The 16,865-nt window shown below is 42.0% G+C and overlaps 1 protein-coding gene across 1 annotated transcript in view; it reads right to left on the bottom strand.

Annotated features, from left to right (window-relative positions):
- Positions 1 to 16,151, bottom strand: part of Stxbp6 (syntaxin binding protein 6 (amisyn)) — a 261,788-nt gene extending 245,637 nt beyond the window's left edge. The window contains exon 1 of the mRNA XM_013025356.1: positions 16,053 to 16,151. The gene's annotated coding sequence lies outside the window, so the exon portion shown is untranslated. The remainder of the gene's footprint in view (positions 1 to 16,052) is intronic.
- Between the last annotated feature and the right edge of the window lie 714 nt (positions 16,152 to 16,865).

Below are 16,865 nucleotides of genomic sequence, written 5' to 3'. Positions count from 1 at the left end.
CAGGCAAGTGACAGCCCAGATCCTTAGTTCAAGCCCCAGAAACTCACTACCCCCAACACACAAAGATCATGAAATTTTTTTCCCACCTGTCAGTGTCTTTTGTCTCCATCAAAGAAAGAAAGGTCCGTCTTTTTACCAGAAAAGTCTTATATATAATACATTATTTTTAATCAAGCAGGAAGGATCTCCCTTACCCATGGGAGGTTTAGGAGGTTGTTGGTTGTTTTGTAGTAATGGCGATGAAACCTTCAGCTTGTGTATGCTGGGCAAGCACTCTATCACCAACCTGTATCACCAGTCCTAAGAGTAACATTTCTCTATTTTATGCATGTTCAAAGCCAATTCAAAACATTTCAAGAAAAGGTTTTCAACAATATTTTTTGGCTTCCAGAGTGACTCCTACAGAAGGTAAACTTCTTTTAAACTTTCAAATAGTCCCTTAATTTTACAATGGTCTAGGCCACATATGCTGTCTCAGGACACGAAGATTCCTTACTAAAGGGTTTCCTGACTCATCCCACTTCCTTTCTTCCCCTGAACATTAGAGAATATAATCAGGTATCAGTGACAGGTAACCCTCATGACTATAGGTTTCAATACTTTTCACAAAGATTCCATAAAACTCTCATTAAAATAAAAACAAAACAAAACAAGAAAATACCCCCTCTTCCAGGGGAAAAAAAAAAACTCTGAAAAGTAAGGTACTTCACAAAGGATCTACAATTGCCAACACACAATGAAAGCACATTAAACTTCAAATAGAAATGAGGGAAATGTAAATGAACACCATAACCCCCGCATAGGACATAAGAATGGCAAAAATGGAAATGACTTATGAAAGGAAGTAAAGAATATGAAGCAACGGAACTGGAATTTGAATGTAAGGGGAGTTGAAAGGACCATACTGAAAGATTGTACCTACAAAAGCTCAACAGATTCACACCTTATGACTCAGCTGCTGTTTCCACACACATAAAAGCAATCAGAAATGCAAACCTGTGTTCAGCAAGAAACACATACATGAACACTCTCATTCAAGTCATATTCTGGTGGAATTAGAAACAATTCAAATATCTACCATGAGCAGCTGTGGCATACTTATTCAAAGGAATGATCAGTATTCACTTCCAACAATAAAACTGCCTGATAAATGAGTCTCACCAAAAAAAAAAAAAATCAAGGGAAAGAAGTCAGACATATTGTTTTCATACAAATAGATGTGAGGTCATGCATGTTAATTAATTTGATTTAATACCTCCACATTGTATACATATAATAAAGCAACAATTCATGCACTATAAATATACACTAGTTTTCCGATTACAAATACAAAAATTTAAAGCCAAACATAAAAAATACAAAAGTATGACTGCATTTACATAATTTCTTAAAATTAGCAAAAGTGATCCATAGTGTTTGAAGTTAGTTCCAATGCCTTCATAGAGAGAAAAATCTCTAGAAGGGGACCTAGAAAAAGTATATGAGGAGCCCAGTTTACCTTCTTGCCTGGTAGGGTTTTTTTCCTTGCAGTATTGGTAATAGAACCTAAAGCCTTATGCATATTAAGCCAATGCTCTACTACTAAGCTTTACCTTCAAGTAAATAGGACTATTTTTTGTGTGTGCATGTGTGTGTGTGTGTGTGTGTGTGTGTGTGTGTGTGTACTTGCACGTACACTGGTACTAGGGGCTTGAACTCAGGGCCTGAGTGCTCTTTTAATTTATTTTGCTCAAAGCTAGTGCTCTACCACTGAGCCACATTTCCACTTCTTCTCAGTCGATCTGTGTTAAGATTCAGTGTACCATGAAGAAATGCTCAACTTCTCTGGCCATGAAAGAAATGCAAATCAAAACAGCATTGAGATTTCTCCCCATCCCAGTTAGAATGGCTATAATCAAGAAATCTAATAACAAGAGATGCTGGATGGGATATGGCCAAAAGGGAACCCTACTGCACTATTGGTGAGAGTGTAAACTAGTTCAACTACTCTGGAAAGCAGAATGGAGGTTCCTCAAAAGACTCCACATAGAGCTCCCCTATGACCCAGCAAACCCACTTCTGGGCATTAACCAAAATGATCACAAAAAGGCCATACTAAAGCTACCAGCACAACTATGTTTATCACAGCATTATTCACCATAGTTAAGATATGGAACCAGCCCAGATGCCCCTCCGTAGATGAATGGATCAAGAAAATGTGATACACACACACACACACACACACACACACACGGGAACTCTATGCTTCCATCAAAAAGAATGACACAGTCCCATTTGTAAGGAAATTAAAAGAGTTGGAAAAAATCATATTAAGTGAAGTAAGTTAGACCCAAAGAAACATAGGTCCCATGGTTTCTCTTATATGCAATAATTAGTATATGTCTAGGACATGCTTATCAGATGAGCAGAAGAGCTCAAAAGCTAAGTACTATGACCATATAAGATGATGCAAAGCAAAATGAACTCCAAGACATAGACACAAGAGGTTTTTCTTTGTTGCTGTTGTTTTTAATGTAATGTGATTTTTTTTGTTTCTTTTGAATGTTCTTCCCTCTATGGTACATCCCCTGTTGTCACTGTATTTGATTTTGGTACCCTGGTATTGTATACACATTTATTTGAATTTTGGGAGAGAAGGGGAACAACAGAAGGGTGAGACAAAGTACTAGGGGGAAACCAATGCAACAGCAACATACACTAGGCAATATGTTGGAAATGATTTGCACAACTTAGCAGGGGGGAGGGATTGCAGGGGGAGGGAAAGTAGAAGAAAAATGAGGGAAGGGATAACAAGTTTGACAAGAAATGTACTTATTACTTTACTTATATAACTGTAACCCCTCTATACATCACTTTCACAATTAGAAGAAGGTTAAAAAAAAAGCCAGGCACCAGTGGCTCACACCTGTAATACTAGCTACTCAGGAGGTTGAGATCTGAGGATCACAGTTCGAAGCCAGCCCCAGCAGGAAAGTCCATGAGACTCTTATCTCCAATAAACCATTCAGAAAACCAGAAGTGGCGCTGTGGCTCAAGTGGTAGAGTGCTAGCCTTGAGCTGAAGAGCTGAGGGACAGCTCAACAGAGTTCAAGCTCCATGACCGACAAAAAAAAAAAAAAAGGTTAAAAAATTCAGTGTGCTTACTGAATAGAAACACTGAACTTCACCTACAGTTTGTATTTGTGTCTTTGCATACATTGTACTTCAATAGTTTGGGTTTGTTGGTTTTTTTTTTTTTAAAGTAAACTCATCTAGATGCCTCTTCCTCTGCAGTTATTCTAGGGACACCATTTATACTGTCCACAGGCATAAATGTATTTAACACCAGATTAGGCCTCATATAAGAGGTAAGGGATACCAAGTCATGGTCCTACCCTGGGGTCTGCTCCCAACCCCGATTCTTGAAACATCTGTAAAAAAAATAAAAATAAAAAATACCCGGGCAATTACAACAATCAAAGGAAGTACTGTGAGATTACTCTATAAACTCTAAATTGACATCCTAGCATTCATTCTTATGACGTCAACATGAGCCATAATGGATAGAGCTGAAGAGCAGGGTGAACTGGAGGAACCCATGAAGAAGTTTGAGGTGCTCCGGGGTTACTTTCAAGGTTCTTCCATGTTGTTGGCAGCCTTGGTTCTTTGTGAAATGCCACTTCAACTGAAACAGGAAGTGACTATGCTTTCATTCTTCCAGCAATACCTCAGAGCCACTAGTGAAAGATTGACCCCTATCCTATTGTCCCAGGCCCATACAGACCCCAAGCAAAATCCTAGGTATGTGTGAGCTTGTTTTAAGTGCAGGCAGAGCAATCCACCTAAGCCCAGCTGTAAGCATCCCATTGTGGGCCCAACTGAAAGGCCCCCACCTTCCTTGATCTGGTGGCTTTTTTTATTATCCTCTGCCTCCTTGCTTGGACCTCCAATTAAAAACCCAGCTTCTGTCCCAACTCTCTGGCACAACCACCAAACCCACAGGAAGGTCTGTGCCCCTTGCTGTTCCTCAATAAACAGTCCTCGCCTTTTGATGAACGAGTCCAGCCTATTCCTTTTCCATTCTCCTCCATTTTAACATCTAGAATAGACTTTTCCATCATATGAAGAGAGTTGAGCTCACAGGTAGAAATGGAACCCACTTTGAAGGTAACACATTTCCTTTCCTTATCACTTCTCCCCCATTTTGTCATCAGCTGTTGACTGTCTCCATGTAACTTTCAGTCTTTCCGCACAGATCTCCCTGGCTGAGTTCCCATTTCGAAAATCAGCTTTACTGGGACAAAATAGCATTTGGAACGCTAGGCATGACTCCATAATCAGAGCTCCTCTAGCCTTGGTATAAGCCCAGACCTCATGAGTCTCTCGAAGCCTGTGAGAAGGTCTGGACCCATCCAGGCTTTATCTATCAAGGCCTATTTTAACATGACAGCCATTTGATTCAAGTACAGTAAAGGTGTGAGAGACACTGACTAAACTTTACAGCTGATTACCTGACAAAGTCAGAGGCTAGAGGCTACAGGCCAGAGCCTTGACCAAGTAACAAGCAAAATCATATTGCTGACATAGTCTCTGGTTTTGAGCAACTTAATGGTTAATTCTTTATTCCTTCCAACAAACTCTGAGGAGTAGGTACTGGTCCTTCTCTCCCTTTTGTACAGTGAAAAATAGCCTAGTTCATCCTAACCGAGAAGCCACTGGGTAAATGGCCACAACCCAAGCCTGGAACAGTATGAGTAAGCCATAATCCAGCACTTATTTTCCAAACTCAAGTCACATTTTTCTGGAACATGGGAATGAGTAGAAAACAGATATGTGGAAAGTAAGAAGAAAGGAAAAGCATGCTTAGTGTCTCCTCTCTACCATTCTCAGGAAAGGCAGAGAGGTTAATATTTGAAAGTTAAAGTAAGTAAAGGGAGTCTGCCACGGTCACCACATAGGCCCATGGAGCCAAAGGTATATCACTTGCCCTTTCTCTACAGGAAGAAGTAACAGAACCTACTTTTGAGAGTCTATAGTAAAAAGTAAAGGAATCAATTGTGAAGTGCTTAGAATCATGAGCTATATTAGAATAAAAATCTGAGCCAGGAGTTGGTGGCCTGAAATCCTAGCTTCTCAGGAAAGCCAGCCCAGGCAGAAATGTCTGTGACACTCTTATATCCAACTAATCACCATAAAACTGAAGCAGAGCTGTGACTCAAAGTGGTAGAGCACTTGCCTTGAACAGAAAAACTCGAGACAGCAACTAGGCCCTTTGTTCAAGCTCCATGACAGAACAAAAACAAAAAACAAATCTGTAGGTAGATGTTAAATAATAAAAATAACACACTGACAGTGAGTGAACAGAAATCTTAGAAGAAAAGCAGCGGTGTAATTCAACATACTTTTATTGATTCTGTATAATTTGGTAGTGTTTCTATCCTCATGGATTAAAAATCGAAAAAGGAAAAGGAAATCTCTGCTTTTGAAATTCACAGTCTGGTGGGATTGGAGACCGAGGACTGCTCCTAAGGAAGGTGTTTGAGTTCAAGATTCTTTGTTCTATTTTTAAGAATCAACTATGTGCCAGGGACCATTGGTTCACACTTGTAATTCTAACTACTCAGGAGGTTGAGATCTCAGAATTACTATTCAAAGTCAGCCCAGGCAAAAACAAACAAACAAAAAAAACCAAACTTGTGAGATCTTACATCCAATTAACCAGCAAAAAGTCAGAAATGGAGCTGTGGCTCAAAGGTAAAGCTCCAGCCTCAGGCAAAAAGCTAAGAGATATCACCAAAGTCCTGAGTTCAAACACTAGTGCTGACTGGCTGGCACACGCACGCACGCGCGTGCATGCACACACACACACACACACACATACACACACACAGGATGTGTGGTTGGCAGTGTTGGTAAAGGATCTGGAAATCTCATTTCTTATGTTTCAGTATGTTTCAGTAAATGACATTGTGAGAAATAGCCACATTATTAGCTTTGAGCTCATTATGTAAGTACAATGTTCTATGCTCAAAGTAGGTGCTTTAAAAAAAATAGTGTTATAGTTGTATACGGATTTAATTTCAGAAGAACTTACTTCAGGAACACCCAACTTTATACACCCAGCTCCTTCTCAGCAACAGCACAACTTCCTTACTGCTATTTAATGATAGAGTCAATGAACTTCTTCAAGAATACTATTAACTGCACAAGTATTAAGTACTGCTGGCTTTCATCTTAGACTGTGGGAGGCAATCTATTCCTAAGAAGTCCAAAAACAAGCATCTTGCCAGGTATCGGTGGCTTAAACCTGGAATCCTAAATACTCAAGCAAGAGGCTGAGATCTGAGGATTGCAGTTTGAAGCCAGCCTGGGCAGAAAAGTCCATAAGACTCTTATCTCCAATTAACCAGAAAAATGCTGGAAGTGGAGGTGTGGCTCAAGTTAGAGAATGCCAGCCTTGAGCAAAGAAACCAAGCAAGAGGGTAAGGCCCTGGGTAAAGCCCCAGTGCCATCACAAAACAAAACAAAACAAAAGTTTCCTTCTACATCTGACCTGGCTCTGTCACCAGTAGTTATTGAAAGTGACTAGATTAAAGCATACACCTCACCTGCCTCAGAAATCAGATAATCCTCACTTCTAAAGGATACCTTCACTTCCACCTTCCAAAAGGACAGCTTGTTTCAGTGAGGCCAAGTGCCTTAGGACTCAACAAAATACTTATTTTTGTTTCTCTTTTATTTGAGAGAGGAGAGGGTATGTGTGTGTGAGAGAGAAAGAGAGAGATATAAAAGAGGGAGGAGAGAGAAAGGAGAGAGGGAGAGAGAGGAGAGAGAGAGAGAGAGCATGCTTGAACTCAGGACCTGGGCACTGTTCCTGGGCTTTTCTGCTCAAAGCTAGGGCTCTGGTACTTGTGCCACAGCTCCACTACTGATTTTTTGGCTTTTAACTGGAGATAAAGAGATTTATGGGCTTTCCTACCCCAGTCTAGTTCTGAACTGCGATCTTTAGATCTCAGCCTTCTGAGTAGTTAGGATTACAGGCATGAGCCAATGGCACCTGGCCATTATAACAAAGCACACAACTGCACCATCACTTTTCTTCAAAGTCATCAGACTCAAACCTGTCCACTCTTGAAAGACTCAAGAATATGGTATAGGGTCTCACAGCATAAATTTACTACTTCTAGGAAAACACTGAATTTTAGACAATGACAACTAAAAACCAGTTTTATTTACTGTATTCGTGACTATATTAGTAGAAACCCTACCAAACAAACAAACAAAAAAACTATTCTTATATATTGTTTCCCAGAGGAATGTAAAAGGAGATCTGTCAACTTAAATGAAATATAAATACAATTTCTTATTTCTTCTCACTTCAAATGATAAAGGAGACAGAAGTTAATAAGCCATCAACTTACGTTGTATAACCCTAGAACTGTGTAATTATGTAACCCAGCATGAGAAAGTAACAGTACATCATTTCACCATGCCTTTATGCCAACTCCATGAGATAGGCCACCAGCCAGCCAGTCTAAACAGCCAAAGAGGAAGCTGAGACTCCTGGAGCAAGTAGCTCTGGCTCCAGGTAAGAGACTAGGGGCCAATGGCAGATTTTGTTCCTAGTAGTTCAGTTACTTTCCATTAATATATTCAATTTAACTTTGCTACAGGCAATACACTCATAGAAGGTAAACTAACCAAACATCCATGTTTTCTGAAATCAACAAGGAAGCAAATATTTATAATTTCACCCCAAGAGACTTTGACTGGAGCTGCTAATAAAGCTCAATAGCTTGCATTTTAGCGCCTTTTATTTCTTCTCACTATTGGCAGAAATAAATATAAGTAAGGACAGAAACTGGCTAGGCAAGGATGGGCAGATATTATATACCAAGGAACCATGGTACCAACTGAACAGCTCAGGGATAGCCTCTGGATAAAAAGAAACCACTCAAGCCTGTAAACCTAGCTGCTCAGGAAGCTGAGATCTGCCAGCCAGGCAGACAAATCCCTATCTCCAATTAACCAGTAAAAAGCTGGAAGTAGAGATGTGGCTGACGTAGTGGGGCACAAGCCATGAACAGAAAAAGACAAGGGAGAGTTGGAGACCATGAGTTCAAGCCCCAGTACAAGCACAAAATGGGGAGGGGATGAGTGGGAAGCAACCATTCCAAAGGAAACATACTAGAGACCCAACACCCTGAAAATGTTCCAAACTGAAGACTAGCTCAAAGGCTTCACCAAAACTATGATAATTTGAAACTTAAGAAGCAAGTTCATTTTTCCCTGAGCAATATGATTCAAACCTCAGACTTCCCCCCATTTCTTTGCCACAGCCATACCAAATTTAAATCCTCTTCCTCTTGGTGTCCTTTTGCATTTTCTGTTTGCCTTACCCTCCCTAAGGAATTCCTGGCCTTTGTAGAAAGGGAAAAGCCAGTAGTATTATCATTTCAGACAAAACACACTGAATACATTTTTATGAGTTCAGTCTTACTCTGATTACAAAAAAAGAAAACTGACCTGGATATTAATTAATTTGCCAAGATTCCACAGCAAATCAATGGTGGGACCAAGTTTCACACTGAGCCTTTGTCATTAGTCCAAAGCCATCTTCTCTATACTGAATCAGCATCTGCTCAAGGTGATGTCTGGTGTGGCAGCATCTGCACCAATAAGAGTTGAATAAACTGCAGAATCCCAAAACCCACCCCAGCCTGCTGGTCCCCAGTGCTGCTTGCATGAGTATGCGATCATTGCTACACTATACCACAAAAGGAAAGGGAAGGAAGTGTCTTTCTCTGCAGGAAAACCTCAGCTCCAGTAGTATTAAACCTCATTTAAGCATCATGACCTTTGGGCCCAATGCATTGATGCTCACATAATTGCCAAGGACCAAGAGAACCCTGTTGGAATAGGGTCAGAGACTTATAAAATGGGAAGAGTGAGATCTTGACAGAATTCCACAAACAAATTAGTAAATGACACTAAAATGTCTACCATAGTCAAATCTTAAGGGAAAAGCTAAGTATAAGCTGCCTAGTCAGCATGCCCTCTGGTGGCTCACTACAAGGAAGCCTAAATATGGAATTTGTTTCCAGAGGGAAATCCAGAAAGAAGCCAATCTGAAGATCACAGGCATTAACCATGAAAACTACTCCTCTGATTCAGAAGCAGAATGATACAAAGCCCTTTTAATGTGGAAAAAAAGCTTTTGATGAGAGAATAAAAGAATCCTAAAGCACTCAAATATAAACAAGGAGAAAGGGATAAGCCAGATAGTTCTCTCCATAGCAGGAAACCCTGTTCCTGGATTTTGTTTGGCCATTTTTTTTTTTTTTTTGTAAACTGTGCTTTGGCCCTGGCCAAAGGTATACTTTATTTAACCATAAAAAGTCACCCTTTTAAAGTCTGTAACTCAACAGTTTTAAAGTTGTGCAATCAGCACTATCTAATTCTAGAACATTTCATCTCCTCCCAAGTAAACTTCATACAGTCACTTCCCAATGCTTCCTCTTGCAACTCCTGGCAATTACGGATCTACTTCCCATCTGTGCATTTTCCTGCTCTGGACATTTCATATCGTAGTCATACAACTATACACTTTTGTGCCTGGTTTCTTTTTTTTATTTTTTCCATTGGTATTAATATATACCATTCAGCATGATAAAGGATTTTATCATGGCATTTCCACACATGTATGTCTTTAACGTGCTTTGATCATATTCACCCATCTGTTACACTTATTTACCCTTTCTTTTCCTTCTAAGACCCCTTCAACCTTCCCAGTAGTTCCCTTTTACTTAATGCCTTGTTTTTGTTTTGTTTCATTACCCCCTAGCTTCCATAAATGAGAGAAAATATTCAGTACTTGCTTTTGTGGGACTGATTTATTTCATTTAACATAGTGATCTCCAGTTCCATTCATTTCCAGTAAATAACATGATTTCATTCTTTCTACTGACTTAGTAAAATCCCACTGTGTATCTACACACTTTCTTCATCCCTTTACCCACTAATAGGTACCTAGGCTGATTCTATAATTTGGCTAATAGTATCTCAAAACATGAGCATACAGTTTCTCTATAGTGTCTGGCATCTTTTGCACAGTACGTTTTTCAAGGTTCACTTGTGAAACTTGTAGCAGAAATCAAAAGTTCATTTTAGTTTATTGTTGATAGATTTCCATGGTTTGGCTATATAATATTTTGCTTATTTATTAGTTGATAGACATTTGTGTTATTTCTATCTCTTGGCTTTTATGACTAATGCTGCTATAAACATTTATTTAGAAGGGTTCCTATGAATGTTTTCAATCTCTTGGGTGGAATTGGTTTTAGGTAGCTATTGTTCAACATTTTTAGGAAGTGCCAAAACTGTTTCCCCAGGTGGCTGTGTATTTCACATTCCTATCAGCAACTTGCTGTATGAGCATTCCAGTTTCTCCCATGTCTTTTTTATCATTGCCCTACTCATGGAGGGGAAGTGGCATCTCACTGAAGTTTTTGATTTGCATTTTCCTGATGACTAATGGTGCTAAGCATATTTTTATATGCTTCTTCAAAAGAAAAATCTATGTGATGTAAATCCCTTGCCTGCTTTTAAATTGAGTTGTTTTCCCTTTTTATTGTTGAATTGTAAGAATTCTCTCTACCAATTATTTTTGAAACTCTAGTCAAGAAGCCTCTTCCTGGAATGCTATTCCTTCTTTACCCAACATTACATGTTGGAACCTACATCTTAATGACTCCTCTGTCTGTACTCAAACCACTATTCCTACCTCCATTGCTGACTGGGAACCCTGTCCCTGTCATCTAAGAAATGTGCCTCTGTCCTATTTACCCACCACTTGTTTTCCTGTCAACACTGGAATTCATCTGCTACTTCAGTGATGAAGTTACACAAGCAAGAACAAACTGAACAATAGGTTCTTTGACTGCCACCACATAATCACTAATAGTATCATAAGTCTCATATTGCACAAGGCACAACCTATCTTGTATGCTCTGAAAGTTATTTACATGCCAGCACAGCTATTAAATCTATATTTCTGCTCCAGGAATAACCTAAAACACATCTCTGTAGAAAGATATAACATCATCATTTATATTATCACAGTCCAGCTCCTTCACAAAGACTTTCTTACCCATCACAAACTTTTCCTCTAAAATAAAAAGAAAATAATAACAATCTTCTAGCGTTGATTACCAAATTAAATCCATAAAGTGCCCTATACATTAGGGATATATTAGGTAAAACCTCCTAAGCCTGTAGATGGACTATGCTAATTCAGTAATGAAATTCTATGGATATACATAAAACATCAAAAGTGGTGTGTGTGTGTGTGTGTGTGTGTGTGTGTGTGTGTGTGTGTGTGTGTGTGTGTGCACCAGTACTGAGGCTTTAACTCAGGGCTTTACACTCTTATTTGTCTTTTTTTTGCTCAGGTTGGACCTTTACCACTTGAACCACATCTTTACTTACATCTTTTTTTCCCATCCTGGGGCTTAAACTCTGGGCCTGGGCACGGTCCCTGGGCTTCTTTTGCTCAAGGCTAATGCTCTACCACAGCACAACTTCCAGCATTTTCTGAGTAGCTAATTGGACATAAGAGTCTCACAGACTTTCTTGCCCAGTCTGGCTTCAATCTATGACTCTCAGATCTTAGCCTCTTCAGTAGCTACGTGGCATTAACCACCACTGCCTAACTACTTATGGCTTTTTAATTGGAGATGAGAGTCTCATAGATTCAACTGCTGGGGCTGGCACTGAACCACAATCCTTGGCTACTAGCCACCTGGGATCTAAGCTAAGATTATAGGTGTGATTCACCAGTGCACAGTTTAACCTCAAAAATGTCCTGTGTTCCTGGAAAGGTGATTTTATTAACACTGTTAAATGTGATACCTCTCAAAGTCTATTGAGAAAGTGATACATTGTTTTTCCAAGATTGATTTGCCCTTTACATACCTATGAACATTTACCCTAGTAGCATCCCTCCTATATACCCTAAGAACTGCTGAACTAATTCATTTGCTACTCAATTCTATCAGCTGGACAGCACTGAGCAGAAAATGTTTTCTGGTATAAGAAAATACATTGCTTTATCTTAAGATGGGATCAGCTGATACATACTCTTAATATACTAGGTTACAGAACATTAAACACGTTCATCATGTTTAAAATCCATTGATTTCTGGAACTGGAGAATGTTTTAATATGAAAAAATGAATACTATTGAGTTCATGCAATATAAACTGTGGCTTTTGTTTAAAAACACCCCTGTAGGAAGGTTGAATATGGCATTCCAGGAATAGTCCTTGAGTCTATGTGACCCACTAATAACAGCCCTGATGACCAAAGCAAAAGAAAGTATCATAATGAGCAGCTCTCAGGAGATTCCACACCAGTCACTGCTACAGAAAGTAAACAACGATGATAAGGAAAAAGGCTTCTCATACTGGAACAAATCCCAACAGTGAAAATGGGGTAACGCCCAAAATATAAACATCAAGTTATGAGAAAGTTTCCCTACTTATATTAAGTGGGAGAAACCATGTAAATAAGCTACTGAATCTTAAGGATTACATCCCAAAGGTCTCTACCCTTCATCAAGTGCTGATTGCTGTCAGGAAAACAAGTTAGTTTGGGCCTCGCAGTTTTATTTACTAAAACACTAAGTGGTACACTTGAGTTTTTGAATAGGTTTCTGATTTGCTGATAGGCTTCTCTAGTGTTAATCATCTTACACTAAAGCAAAACACAAATGGAAAACTGAGATAAAGTATGAGGGTCAACTGAGATTCCATCTGGCAATGCAAGAATTAGTAAGTCCTGACTGGCCACCTCATTCCCCTACTCTGTTTGTGTGCTACATTATATAAAATCTATTTCTTCCCTGGGATGTTATCTCAAGAACGCTCCTATTCAAGCTAGCTCCTAAAGCCTCTCTAAAGTAAAGCAGTTAAAAATTCAAGGCCACAATCTAGGTCATAGCAAGTCATGATGAGCTCTCCGCACAGGATCATGAATGGCTGGGGGGACAAGGAGCAGAGGTTAGGACTGGACTGAGCCAAAACAGTGCTTTTATTATAAACTAATTCACCCAGGGCACCCTGCTGATACTTCACAGCTGACCCTGAAAGCCAAAGGCCACTGCCAAGGCCACATCCTACAGATGGCAAGGAAGGCCTTCGCCACCACAGGACAACTGCCATGGGATATACTTCATTCTTCCTGGAAGGCCTGGGTAAACCATTCATCCAAAGAAGATACCACAGAAAGTACATTTATCTTTGCTCATAAGACAGCCGACTGATCTGTTCTATAATCTTAAGCTTAAGAATCAAGTGTTAGAATTCTGTCCAATTTTCCACCCCACAAATGTCTGAGATCAAATCAAAGAAATAGTTACTGAATTTATCAATACAAAAGTCACCAATCTCAGGCTACCCAAGAGTGATCTAGAAACCACAATGTACTTTATAGCAAGAAAAAGGGCATCTCTAGCCTTCTGTAAAATCTGCTCATTTGAAGAACTAGAATAATTAAAACTGAACAATGGAAAGTGGCACAAATAATGAAATATAAAATGCTTAGTGCAATTTTCTAAAAACACCTGGAAGAAACCCCATCTTTATATATGAAATACTAAAACAATGTCATTTCAGGACAAACCTCTTCTCTCCCTCTTCTCCTCCCTATCCCTCTTCCTTTGCCATACCTCATTTCCCTATATAAATTAATGATACTGTTTGCATGATGTGGGTATTAGCATTATCTGAAACTAGTTAAGAAGTGAAAATTGCTGGACCTCCACTGTACTTCTACAGAATCACCCAACAACCTGTGCTTTAACAGGAGATTGATGCTCATCTCAGACCCTCTACCATAGGATCAGGGAAAACACAACTTGGGGTTGCTGGGAGCCATGTTTACTCTTCCTGAGTGACAAACAAGCTCTTCTGTCCTTGTTTCTGAGTGGTACTGGCCTTAAATCTCACAGAATGATTTCAGTTTCTGAGACTGAGTTCAGTCCTTAGTTCAAGGTCATGATGAGAAGCCAAATCAGAGTTCCATCCCAGGGCTTTCTGATTTCGTCCTCATCCTTGGCCCTTAAAACAAGGCCTTGCTGACCTGACATTCTGAGGCCTGGCATGACAAATGTTGATAAGGCAATCATGGTAGTCTCCTAATCTATACAACACTGCCAATCTCAGAGAGATGTGAGGGACTTCCAACCCTTAAAATCAAGAAATATGGATTTGAGGAAAGTATGGAGCAACAAAACCTCTTGATGAGGTATAAAAAGAGGATGGATTGTTAGAGAAAGGATTTATAAATTTTAAAGATCAGATGCAAAGACAACACCCAAAGTATGAATGATATTTTAAAGGTTTTTGTTGCTGCTGTTGTTTTGTTTTACACGTTTCATATCTATTATCTCTCCCAAGCATCATAGTAGCAATGGAGAGGGCTAACTAAGGTCGTGATTATCTCGCATTGGATAGAGAAGGAAACTGAAGTTCAGAATGGTTAATAATGTGCCCATCCGCCCTTCAATGAGCTGGAAAGCTATATGTGGCCTATCTCATTCTAGAACCTGTGCATTGTGTCACATCATTTGATCCTCACGTCCGGAAATATTTCCCAAAGTCCCCTAACACCAAGGTAAAAGCACGGAAGAAAACTTAAAGCAGCATTGGTGAGCCCCTAAATCAGGGCACTTGAGCAGTGTGTGGGTGCTCCTTTAAGAACTTAACATACAAACGCAACAGCTAAGGTGTTCAGCCAAAAAAGAAAAAGAGAAGCATATTTCTAGCCTGCATAATCATTTCTGGACTGATTCCCACTAGCAGCCTCAGAGGCGAACAAGGGCTCAGTGCCTAAGCTAAAGCTCAAACACCCCCTTGGGTTATGACAGCTCAGCTGTGCTCGTGTGCAAGCAAAACCCCCAAACTCAAAACAAGAACTGAAAGAAAGTGAAGCCAGGGAAACAAACAAACAAACACTGACATCTTCCATACCCTTGGACTCTGCAGAACACCAGTTCCCAAGCCCTAGGGTTACCCAAAATGCCACCAGGGAGAGGGTGGAATGGGGCAGAGAGCACTGTTGTTTGGACCTTATTCCTTCCCACAGTTAGTCCCTGTGGAAGATTAATAAGAAACACGAGATGGGTAGCTATAAAGTCCTGGGTGGTCATCAAAAGCACATTCACCACCACGCCCCCTCTTCTAAGGAACAATTATGCTGTTCTAAACTTCCCTCGAGAGCCTGACCTCTGGGATGTTAAACCAGGTGGGGTTGTAGAAGTGTGGACAAGAAGAAAAATTCATCCATCTACTCAGGCCTCGCTGTCCTGCCAGGGGGTGAGGAACGATTCAGGCGCGCAGCAATAACAGCGAATTGGGAGCCTGGCGCCCTTGACCCCGTGTGCGGCTGGAAGAGGGAGCAGCAGCGCGTCGCCCGGTGCAAAGCCCGGGCGTGGGGGTGGGGCAGGGAGCCAGTGCCCGCCAAAAAGAGCTCGCTTCGGGTTTGGGGCAGAAGTCATTTTCCTAAAGGACGGCAAGGTTTTATAAAGATCGGGGGTGATGTGCTGATTTCCAGCTAAGGAGTGAAAGAGCTTCATGGAAGTGCGCAGCGACCACCCCCCCCCCACACACACACCCTACCCCCGCTCGGGGTGGGCCCATGCTCCCACGGGGGACAGTGAGGAAAGAAGGGCTCCATCCTCAACTTTCTCGGAGGAAAACCCTCTCTCGGGCTGTGAGGTTTTGCCCAGTCTCGCACTCACACCGGGTTGCTAGGTAGGTGTGGAGTGGATCCGAACCCAGTCCCCTTCCGCGTGCACAAAGCAACCGCGCCGGAGCGCGCGGCCCCTTCTCCCGCAGCCCGCCAACTTGAACGCATCCCTCGTGGCCCTCGCCCACTCCTGCCCACTGCCCCAGACCTGGGACCGGCGCCCCAGCAGCCGCGATCGCATGCCTCCCTAACCCCACCACCACCACCACCCCACCACGGCCTGGCCTCCACCTGGACCGCTGGGTCCCCCTAACCCCCAGCCCTACCGTGCAGCCTGGCTCGTGCCCGGGCGGTGCCAGTGCGCGGCACGCGTCCCAACCGGCGACACTCCTCTCGAGGAGCTGCTCGGTGAAGAGCTCCGAGCTCCGGACCAGGTTCTGCCGGCCCCGGCGCTGGCTGGCGGCTGCTCGCTTGGGCTCCGGCTGCGACGCGCGGAGAGGGAGGGGTCGGGGGAAACTCCCGGCAACTCCAACTCCGGGCGCCCCAGCTCAGCTGCAGCCGCGCGCCCGCCCGCCGCCGCCGCCGCCGCCGCCGCCTAGTGCATTCGCCTCCCTGCGAAGCCAACCTGCCCCCCGCGGCTGCCTTTGAGCATGCCCAGTGCAGCCCTGGGCGAGCCAGCCGAGCGCCCCGGCCCGGGGCAAAGAGCGAGGGTGCTGCTGGGGGCCCGGCTCGCCCCCAGGCTGCGGAGCTCAGAGAACGCAAGCCAGCGCGGGAAGGGAAGATCGGGGTAGGGGCGCGGACCCCGAGCCAAGGACGCTGCAGAAGCTGGTCAATATGGGAAAGGCAAAACGAGTTTCAAGCTTGTTGGAAGTTTGTGGGCTAGAAAGATGGGGTGCTTCTGTGAGCCTCTATGTGAGACCAGGGTAGAAGCAGGCGTTTATTCCTGGCTTGTTTCTTGTGTTTGTTTTTGTTGTGTGTGTGTTTGTGTTTTGGTTTTGGATTTTTTTTTCTTTCTACAAGAAAGAGCTAGTAGGCCCAGAAGATTTTTTTTTTCTATTCAGTCCTTCCTGCTTGGGGTAGCCAACTCCAAGAGCTAATGGGGTCTGGCAGGCAATGTAGTGAGAGAAAAGGATGGAAGG

Source organism: Dipodomys ordii, unplaced genomic scaffold (assembly GCF_000151885.1).
Source record: "Dipodomys ordii isolate 6190 unplaced genomic scaffold, Dord_2.0 Scaffold84, whole genome shotgun sequence".
NCBI lineage: Eukaryota > Metazoa > Chordata > Mammalia > Rodentia > Heteromyidae > Dipodomys > Dipodomys ordii.
The sequence above is the reverse complement of the archived record's forward strand: the minus strand, read 5'-3'. Positions and strand labels throughout refer to the sequence as shown.